At 27.7% G+C, this 12,043-nt stretch overlaps 1 pseudogene across 1 annotated transcript; it reads left to right on the forward strand.

Moving 5' to 3' along the window:
* Positions 1 to 8,551: 8,551 nt before the first annotated feature.
* LOC149062348 (uncharacterized) lies at positions 8,552 to 11,698 on the forward strand (annotated as a pseudogene). Its single transcript, XR_016189897.1, has 3 exons — positions 8,552 to 8,824; positions 10,440 to 10,676; positions 11,504 to 11,698. The product of XR_016189897.1 is annotated as an uncharacterized LOC149062348 (transcript).
* Positions 11,699 to 12,043: the final 345 nt, after the last annotated feature.

Raw genomic sequence — 12,043 nt, forward strand, 5'->3', positions numbered from 1 at the left:
GTTTATGTTAGAAATATTATGCTTTAAAAAAATTTTAATTTACCTAGGTGCATATGGTATTTAAAAATGTTTATAAAAATGTATATTTTTTAAAATTATAATGTTTCTAACACAATCTAGATCGTAATTTATTTAACGAGAATATTGATACCTATTTAAACTTTTTTTTTATATCAGCCATTTGACTTAAATAAATTTTTCTCAAAATAACATATACAAATTGTCTATATTGAATGTTTAGGACTTTTTTTAATCAATTTTTAGTTTTTATTTTCACTATTTTCAATATTGAAAAATATTATCGTGCCAACTTAAGAATCTATTATCTATGACTGCAACGATATCGTCGATATAATACATCACTTAATATTTAATTCGACGTATAACTAATGTCTAATCATTTGATCATCACAAACAATTTGTGTTTCTGCTAAAAACATAAAAAGTAAAAAAAAATCCCTGCGTAAAATAAAGAAAATTGTGGTTTTCCCATAATTTTTCAATTGTTGATGTTTTTGAACTGGACGGTTCAATTTAAGTCTGGAGTTGATAATCCCCCAAGCACTCTCCTATAGTTGTGCCTATGTCTACACGTGCTGGTTTAATAAAGTTATAAGCATAATATAGATTATATTATACACTATCTATACCATATATACCTACTAACCTACCTAACTATATAAATTAAATGTTAAACGAATCTTGTATTAAATTTATAAAGTTTATATTCATAGAAAGATTATGATATATGATGACGGTATAACGTTATGTAATATGAAAACATACTATATTAAACTTATAGCCTAGATAGTAGGTATATTATTATTACACCCGTGAGATGTGTAGAGTTGAATACATTCCATACTTATAAAGGCAACGTGTTACCGACATTAATTTTGATATTGAAAACATATTTGAACGTCTTGGTATATTTATTTTAGATATCCTACGTACAACTTTTTCCATTTATATTTATCTGAAAAAATCTAGTAAGTAGTATAATATTCAAAAATCTATACATATTATTTGTACATTATCTAAGTTAAATTTTAGTAAGTAAATGTTAAAATTTGTTTAAAAGTTATTATAAGGATTTAAATAAGACAACACCTCGTTATGAAAATATATAATTAGATAGATCATGATTATATTGTAATATTCAGTAGGCACGTTGAAATGAAAATAGATCGTATTAGCATGAAAAACGTTTCGAATCCCTTCAAGTACTATTTTAAAATGTCCTATTATTCAGGTGACAACCGACCGAATGCCATAAATACAATGTAATGTATCAAATTTAAATATTAAAGAACTCCTGGTTTAAAAAAAAAAAAACTTGTCTATAACAGTTTTCTTTAGAGTAATGTTAATAATATAAAATGCAACAATTGCAGTCAGCTATTGTACTCGTATGCCAAGTGGTTTATAAGACACTGTCCAAAAGTTCAATTTAAAGTACAAAAGTCATTTAATTTGTATTTATGCTCAATTTTTCAATCTTTCCAACCTAAAACACCTTGTGCATTGTCAATTATTGATTTTAAACCAATCCAGGTAATGTAGAATAATATAAATTGTGGTAGGTTACCTATATCTAAAATAATTTATTATAGGTATAAGTTAAAATATTTTGAATTATTATTGTATATATTATATAAGTACAATAATGTTATGTCAACTAGTTTCAAGTTAATATATTATCGTATTACTACAAAATATAACTAAAATGGTAATTATTTTTACTTTAAACGTTTAATTATTATTATATTCGATTTCGTAAAAAATTTAATCTAAAACACCTTTTTTCCAGTTTGAATCTGGGGATTGCTTAGAACACCTTTATTGGTATACATATATCTATAAAATAGTATGTTTAGTGTGCTTTTGTTTAATCCTTGAAGTTATATTGAAGACGTATTTTTTTTTTATTCCACATTTACTCCAAATCTAATTGTGTCTAAGGATTACTACTTTATTCTCGAAACACATTTGATAGAAACAAATACGTTAAAGTGCAAAGATTTTAAAATATACACATTTTTAAACGTCCGTGAAATCGTTCATTTTTTTAAACAAGTTCTGAATAATGTCAATATTTTATTTTAACAAATTGAAGGGAAAACTTCACATCACGGGTAATTTTTTAGATACTGCAATATTCTATGGTCCCATAATTTTGATAAAACCAAATTACCATATGTATTTAAATATCTAGTAAAAAAAACTATCAAAGGTATAAAAACAATTTCTTTCATAATATTATGTTAGATAATAATATATCAAGATAAGATATTTTATGATATTATTACATAGATACATTATAATAATTACCTGTCATAATTTTACAAAATTAAATTATTACAATATACTGAAGTTAAAATACTAAATTATGATATAATAAAAAATAATAATATAATACAATACATAGTACAAAATGTTTTCAGTTTCTTTTCAGCTTAAATTTTAAATACATTTTTATAGCACAAGGTCTGTTTGTCTTTTTTTTTCTTTCGTAAAACGGTCAATCACTTCATCTGTATTTATTTTAATATGTCTATGCACACTCAGAAGTGCTAGACCTGTAAGTCGTTCTTGGCCTGAGGAATTTCTTAAAAAGTTTTTTAACCTTTTTAAGGTAGAGAATGAGCGCTCTGGCGTAGCAGTCGATACTGGTAATGTTGCTAATATTTTTAATAGAAAAGATATATTTGGAAAATATTCATAGTTACTTTTAACGTATGCTTCAATAGCCGAATTTGGAAGATCTTTATCTACTCTTTCATGTAAAAATTTAAAAAAAACCCTGAGGGCACTGAACTGACGACCGAAGTCTGGTCGATCGCCCTGTAATCACCCTGGGGGTTGTGCAAATACCACTTGAATAAATAAATTAAAAATCGAATAATAGTACGATCGAATAGAATCCTACACCATTGGATTAAACACGTCTCCTGCTACTATTCCTGCTAGTTTGGTGAGCCCGACATCAATATCACGGCATCAGAGACCTTTTCGTTCATAACCTAGGGCACTATGCCTGTATAATAACCAACGAATTTTATTGTAATCGTTTTCCGTGAATTCATAGAAAGCTCTATTCTCCAAATAACGGTGATAATGATTTTTAACTTCTTTGCAGAAAAGGCAGACGGTATACGAAGATCTCCATGTACTTAACATTATTATCATACTAGGTGTCTAGGTTGTAGCCGTAGCTTAAAATCACGATTTATTCGTTTCCTATAACGGCTTTTCAGTGATTTTCGGTGATTACGTCAGTCAAGTCAGTCAGTGAAACCAAAAGTCTCGTTTTTTTTATATATCGTACTTGAGTAATAATTATATTTTGACTTTCGTATGAAATGGAGTATATACAAAGTCTTACTTAATTTATTACGATTTTCATTCTAACAAGAAAGATTATATACGATTGCGCTCGGTCCTTATCAGCCGTACCTTTTTAGGCGTACGATTGCGCGTGCTAAATTATTTTTGCTTCTAAGCAACGTTGTCAAATATATACAGATTATAAATGCACGGTGAATATCCGGTTAGGTTCCGATTGTGGTGATCCGTACGTTATTTATTACTTATTATTGCCGATTATTTCAAAGTTCAATTTACTAACTATTTTAAAATTTCGGGGGGGGGGGGCGACCCCCCCAAATACGGCCTTGCTTGTCATGGTACATGTCAATCAGTTATACATCAGTACCGCAGTGCAAGGGTGACGGTGGCGTTGATTCGTATTGTAAATCATTAGCCATCAACTATATGAAAGTATTATAGCGTCGATGAAGGTAGCGCGGCAGCAACATACCGACGGTCTCGCCGGTTGGCTGTTGAGCAGATGCTCGAGCAGGCGGGTGGGCGGTAGTCTGGTCCGATGCCGCGCCATCGTCCCGCCACCGCACGAAATTGCGACATCCTCCCAACCACGACGTCACCTCCACATAATATTAAGAGGACATTTATACATACATATATTATATATACACACATATTTGTTGTCTCCGTCTTATCTGTCTTAAAATTTGTGTAACATGGAAAATTTTCGCTTAGCAGATAACGTTTAATTCCATTAGCTGACAAATTATAGTAAATTAACCTATTATGAAACTTTATGGCAATAACATTACCTGAGTTAGTTGTGGGTTTTTTTTAGGATAACTTAGTTTTTAAGTGAGTTAGGTATGACCATTTTTAATTTACGCTTTTTTGATATACCTACGTATGACTTGCTACAAAATTGAACTGTCGTAAAAAACCCACATACAAACACAGATAATTTTCCTAACGCTAAGCTTCATAATAGGTAAATTTATTCTAATTTTTAAACTAACGGAGCTAAACGTGATCTGCTGAACGTAAATTTGGTATGTTGTGCACTTGTAAGACAGAGACAACAAATGATTGTGTAGCGTCCTCTTAATAATAATAATAATAATAATATGCAATGATATTTGTAATATCACTTTTTTTTATTATTACGTTTATGTACTTTTTTCTTCAAAGAAAGTGAACTAGCTATACACTGCTATTAACATCGGTTAAATATTTAAATCATCTCAACTGCACGTGCGATCCAAATAATATAATAAGTGTACGACTACGTCAACATAAATAGGTACCTTTTGTTATACGTTTTTCCATTTCATTTGTTATGCTTATGATAATTTATTAACTGTAGGTACGATACGTAGGTATGTATATTGTATATTGTACCTATACGTAATTAGGTACTCCAGGGTGTTTTAAATTTCGGTGACAAAAACGGTAGGTAGGGGTCATGTTGCACTTGTCGTAGGTACTCTTATCTTACGCGATATTTCAACGTGTAAAGACGTGTATATATATGAGTGTACGCCGGTATGCAAGTAAGTATAAATTAGTCCTATTTTTGAAAATAAAAATGTATGTAGTCGACGATGATGTGGTAGTTATGTACCAATAATATTCAATTGTGTACCTACCAACGGTTTTAAAATAGTTTAATTTTTAGTTTTTAAAGGTGTGTTTTGACTTTGTGAAACATCAAGAAGTAAAATATAAATGATTACTACACATATGGAATTAACACAGTAATTTTATATAAATTATATTATATCCTACTTTTGTATTTTATATCTAAATGTTATAACTACATTATTATTTATTACCTATACCGGCTATACCTATCTATTACTCTTATCTATACACGATTGCGAGCTATTAGATCTCAAATCATCTGCATAATAACATAATAACATGTACTTATAGTATCTACCTTTATCTATAAACATATATGCGTACGAATTAATTTAGATTTTTGATTCACTTTAAATCCTAAACATTATTATTTTCATTATTTTTTTTTTTTATCAACCAATATAATTGTACAATTATCATTATTATTCGTAAACAATTTAAAATAATATAAATAAATTGATTAATTTTATAAAAAATTCTTAGGTAACTACCTATATGATTATATCATACAGTACAAATTAACATTAAATTTCATCTAACGCTAGATCTGTGATGGATATAGTTCTATAAATTATAATGTTAATAATTCTATGAGTAAATGTGGTAATATATTTATGATAATTTAAGAAAAATAAGTTTGTTTTTGATATTATTACAATTTCAAATGTCGTATTAAAGACACAGAGCGAAGAGAGGTACGTGTTAGTGTTCATAGAATTATTGTTTACCATTATTATACAAACTAATTAAAACTAAATTCGAAGTTCAATGTGATCCAGACTGTACAGAACTATAAAGAAAGGTATCTTAAATGTATTTAAATGAAAAGAATAACTTCAGCAGTGGTAGGTACTCAATAATAATATGTATTTTTTAAATTTTTTTTCATTTTAATATAATATTTTACTAAATACGTGTTTAAACATAGTTGTATGGTAATTTATCACTTGTCTAAAATATTAACGTTTGTATTCAACATAATCCATAGATTTGTTTTTAATTGCGTCTAGACTACCTGTCTACTATTTTAAAATGATACGATAACACTAATAGAAATGCCTTGGTGACACACTTGTGGAATTCAACAGTAGGTAATGAAGATGGGAATTTCATAAATTTAGTTTTAAGTAGCCTTATATGATTAATGCACGAGTACAAAATAAATGTGAAATCACATGACCATAACTAATGATAAAATGTACACAGCAGGAATTTCACTACGTTGGATAGGTAATACCAACTACCTAATATAATTACTGTGACATTATATAAATTATATAAATAATAGAACTGCGGACGACACGTTTAATTCATATAAATTAATTTCAAAAATATTAGGATGATACGACACGTATAGAACTGCGTATAAAAATTGGCTGTGTACAAGTTGATTCCCGGATACCTGTTTACCTGCACCAATACCATTGAGTTGATTCCCGGATGATTAAAAGGTACGTACTAGTTGTGATGACTATTTCTATAATATATATATTTTAATTTATCCACGGCATTTGAAATCAATCTGCATACCTATATTAGCAAAGAACTTTTTTGGGGCATTTTTTTGACATCTTTCGAGGTTTTTGACATTTTAGAACATTATTTATTTTTATATAAATATTAACCTATATTTCTAGTAATATTGCAATCAAATATTAAATATTTAAAAAAAAAAATTCAGAAATTTGTCTTATGTCACACATGTCAATATTAACTGATATGATTATATATATTATATATTATTATATGATATATATATTGCCTGATTACCAAATATTTAGATAGCCGGTCATGTTTTTCCATTCTAAAATTGTTTCGATGTTGCATGTATTTTTTGAAAAGTAACTTTTTAGAGTTTTCAGGTCATAGATTCATATTTTTAGGGCATTTTAATCCGAGGACTACGGTGTAAGTAAGTGTTTTACATCTATTATACGAGGATATATTATAATATATATTTATTACCAAGACTTAATTTACAGATAAGTTACTGTATAAGATAAGATAAGTTATTTACTAATAAATATTCTACAGTTACTAATAATTAGATAGGTATATAACTAATAATTTTATTTATTACTATTATTTTTTTTTTAATATGAATTGTCGATTCGGGAGAGAGTTTTGTTTTTCCTCCAGTCCACCATAGTTTACTTTCTTAACTTCGTGTTAAGGTTAGGACGGTTAGGTATAAGCACTTTTCATTCTGTGTCATATAATAATAACCCGTTATCCCTTACAGGACTCAATACTTACCCAGCTATATATTAGCCGCTTCGTCCGCGCACCAGAGGTTATTTCCTCTTCCCATTCTTGCTGTCACCAACCCTATATATCGTTATTTACTAGTCTCCTGGCATTTTCTACTTCATTTTTAGGAGCTGTTGTAGTTCGTGACGGCCATGTACTAACAAGTGTGCAGGGACGATTCCTGTGTCCTGTCACTACCTGAATAGATCCAATAGATCCATTCTGTAAGCGCTTGCTATACCCTCAAAACAGTCAAAACCAATTTCGTATTTATTTATTATTACTATTACCTACTACTTCTACTGTTTAATTGCTGGTTAAATTATTATAAGACGAAATAATTATGTAGATCTTTGAAATATTTTTTATACTATTTACCTGTTATAGATCTATGACTCTATGTGTTATGATATATATTATATATCATAACTAGAGCCCGGAATTATATTCGTTTGCATATTTTTTATGAGTCTATGCAGTCAGACGGGGGTTTGAAATCTTTACGAATCATGAAACAGGTGTAATAAGGGCAAAAGGTTTTTTTTTGCATATTTTAGAATATTTCAAGATAAAAGAATATTTCGTATAATAAAGAATATGAGAGAATATATCGATTAATTTGTATAGATGTTCGATATTTTTGGTTGCAGTGACGTAAATAATATAAATTATATTATGTCCGATAATAGTGATAATGATATGATATTGAAAATATACTATATATTTATATACCATCGTCCATCGTGTATACGATTATTATACCCTACATAGTAATGTGCTGCAATCCACTGTAGTATATAAGATATGTGACTTATCTAAGATAACAATGCCCGACAAAAAATGGAATTACTACACAAAAATAGCTAGCTCCAAGCAAAAAGCATATTTTTGGCATATTTTATTATGATTTTTAAAGAATATTGGAAGAATATTTTCAACTTTTTAAGAGAATCTTTTTAAGATTAGCATCTTATCTTGGCTATTTTTAAAGAATATAATTCCGGGCTCTAATCATAACACAATATTATTATATAATATATAATAATTAATATGTTACTGTCACTATACGTTGTAGAAACAGCCTATTGAAAAATTTGTTGATACAATGAATATATTTTATATTTTCACTTAAAATTATTTACAGAATAAAAAAGTAAGTATGACATTTTATCAAATCGTTTTCTATGTACGGTGCAGCTTAAATATCCGCTTTGGCAAAAGTCGAAGAGATGCGTATATAATACAATACATTATATTATAACAATATGTTAAAAAAATAACAGTATGTACATCCTGCATACCACAATATTCAGGTCCTTTACGATCCCTTATACCTACTACAATATTATTGTATCTATGTATATCTATAGATTGCTTTCTCTGTTGTAGATATTAGTAGAATCGCCTTCGTTCGTCGTCGTCATTTTCGTCCGCTATATTACATGCGTGCCGGAATCATTAAAATCATTTTAGTTTCAAACACGGTTCGGTACGGACGTCGATTATAGCCTGCATCATTATAATTGAGTTTTAACGTTCACTGTTGACGTTACTCCCTCACGTTTTGTCAAGCCATTGCTGTTGCAGTTTTTGTTATTTTTCAAAGGTATGTTCACATAAATATAATTAACTATATCAGGAATATATTAAACAATACATTATTAAATATTATTTAAATTATAAAATATGATCGTATAGGCATAGTCAGCGCCGTCGTTAGGTTTTGCGAGGCCCTGACAAAATCTTTAAAACTGACCACGATCACGTTTAATAAATTGTTTACTAATCAATTCAAATTAAATTTTATACTTTTATTTTTACATGCGAATTAAATATTTAAGAATTAATTTCTAAAAACTATTATAAATATTTTTAGCTTACTGCAGTGCTTACAATATTTAGTAACTAATTTTATTAATATTACTAACATTATTGATTTTATTACAATTAATATCATAATATTATTAATATTATTATTATAACAAATATTGTTTAATACATAATTATATTAGATTTTAAACATATTATACTATTATGGCTTACGAAACATATGGTTAAAAGAGTGATGCCCCAAAAAACAATGAAAACCGCGAGATCCCGGCAAATGACCGATTTGCCGGATTCACGCGATGGCGTTGGGCATAAGTGTCAAAGTGTCAATGATGTATGTTTAGAGCTCCAAGATTGGAATATGTTTATTCGGATGGGATGACATTAATTTGTTAGTAAATTAATACAATTAAAATAAATAACTATATTAAACAGAGACGCCAATTCACACGCAGACCCCTTCCCCCTTAGCATATGGATGATTTTTTTTTTGTATAACACAGCATATGAGCATGTACTATTCAAATTCATTATACTACTCTTCTAAAACAATATATAGATAATATTATTAGGGTATTAACTGTTGTATAATTTACTTATGATGTAACCGATATCCATATTATATAGACAAACAATCTGTACAAAAAAATGCCGTAGATGTGTGGATATAGATACTGTTTAAACCTGTGGACTACAATCGTAAATAATCTATAATATATACATTTATACATGTATAAACTGCCGTCAGCCTATACCAAGTTCTATGAATATCGCATTACATATTTATTTTTCATTAGTAATAATATTGGTTTTGTATATTTCTGTTTATTATTTAAACTATCATTACCTAAAGGTATCTACTTAATGCAACTTTTAAAATATTTAGATTTATTTAAGCTATTACTTATTTATATACCACGAATCTATTTAAACCATTTTTTGATAAGTTGGTATTGATTCAAAAGTTGAAAACAATGATATATTTAATATATAAGGATATAAATATGTATACGAGAAGTATATAATACTACAATAATTATTTATATATAAACAAATACAATTTTTTCGTAAAAAATTAATTAAACATATTGTTGTAGTATTACATTATACATCTTATGGAAACCTATAAAAAAATATACTTAGTTACGGTTTACAGAACATCCTCAATCAGAAATATTTTTCGCGTATGTAATGATTTATTATTGAAATCATTCAATTACATATAGACCTAAGAGCTAAAAATTGAAGCGTTCGATTCGAAGAACCGATATCCTACTTTTAAAAAAAAAAAATAAAACTTTTTAAGTCTTTTCGTTAGGGATATTATTGATTATTTTACATTTACTTAATATTTTATGAATTATCTATGTAACTGTTGTATATTATAAAAGTTATAGAGATGAACAATCCACCATCGAATTCAACTCCAGTTAATAACGGGCTGAATGGGACTACTACATATTGGTACCAACCAATTCAGACTATGCATAATAATATTATTGTACCTGAAATAATTGATAATAGACAAAACATACCGGAATATTTGAAAATGAATAACGCGGAATGCTTGAAGCTGCTGAAATTGCTCAATGAATGGAAATTGAACTTCTTATTCAGAACTCTTTATGGTAAGAATCACTTTCAAACTTAATTTGAACATAACTTGTAGGCACTTGAATATTTTATACCTACACACAATTACGTTAACTAAAGCAATGTTTTCGTTAAAAATTAATTTAACCTAGTAATAAAATAAATAACTTTACTCTATATCTAAATGAAAGTCTTGCATATTATTACACATAAATTACAACGAGTTATTCCTCAATAATACTAATGGACATAGTTATACATTCTTTCTTTCATATTATTATTGTATTTTTTAGATAACAACAATAATACACCGCTTTAGAAAAATAAAATAATCCTGACAATTTTCCTCCAATAAGAAATTATGAATAGGTATTTATAAAGTTATAAATAAATAAATTTTTAAGCTCTAATATTTTATAACCCAAAATAATAAGGCGTAATCGAATTTATATTATCGATTGTTAATTATTCTTTACTATACTATATCACTATATGTCTAAGACTAAATTATGTCTATATCACTACAGAACTAGTGCCATATAAATATTCGAATATTTGGAGGGAAATAGACATGGTTTTACTGAAAAAATATGTTTGTAGGAAAGTGCAATCCAGCCTTTTTATCGTTTTTCAAAATGGACTGTAGAAAAAAACAGTATTTCATTTTTTTGAGAAAATTGTTCCACCCTAGTACCTACCTATTTTATATAAATTCAAATATTTAAAAACATTGACTATTGTATATTTTTGGCATAATTATGGTTATAAAAACTTCATGGTATATTGGTATATTATATATTATTATACTATCACCATCAAATTATAATTTTATTAATATAATTTCGATGAATTATGTTTCTAGACGCGCTGGTCGATATCGAAGCATTAAAATACATCACTCCGAATCAATGCGAAGTACTGTTGGGAAATTATCCTCTCGGCATAAGAATCAAATTCACCGGCAAAGTGATGGAATGGAAACATTTGGTTTTGGCTGAACTCATCAACAATAACAACGGTACCTACTCTACCTCCATTCCCATGTGTATTTTTGTAATACAATAATTATTTTTTTTACATTTCAGGTAATCCGATGTAATTATACTATTATAGTATAATTCTTATAAATATATTCACACAAAAATAGCTTAAGATAATCAGACATGAATAATTTCCGAATTACATTTAGTATTATATTATTTTATTGATTTATCTATATTTATTAATCTATAAGACTATAATTACTATATATTATATTATACCAATCGCAATTATGATGAATATTGTAATATTGTCGATATAATACGTACAATATAATATATTATGATATAATGTTTTTTATATTTTATTTATAAACTTATTTTTTTTATTGCACTATTATATATCATGCATTTAAAAAAAA

This window comes from Diuraphis noxia, unplaced genomic scaffold (assembly GCF_037042655.1).
Source record: "Diuraphis noxia isolate RWA-SAM2 unplaced genomic scaffold, SU_Dnox_SAM2 contig0001, whole genome shotgun sequence".
NCBI lineage: Eukaryota > Metazoa > Arthropoda > Insecta > Hemiptera > Aphididae > Diuraphis > Diuraphis noxia.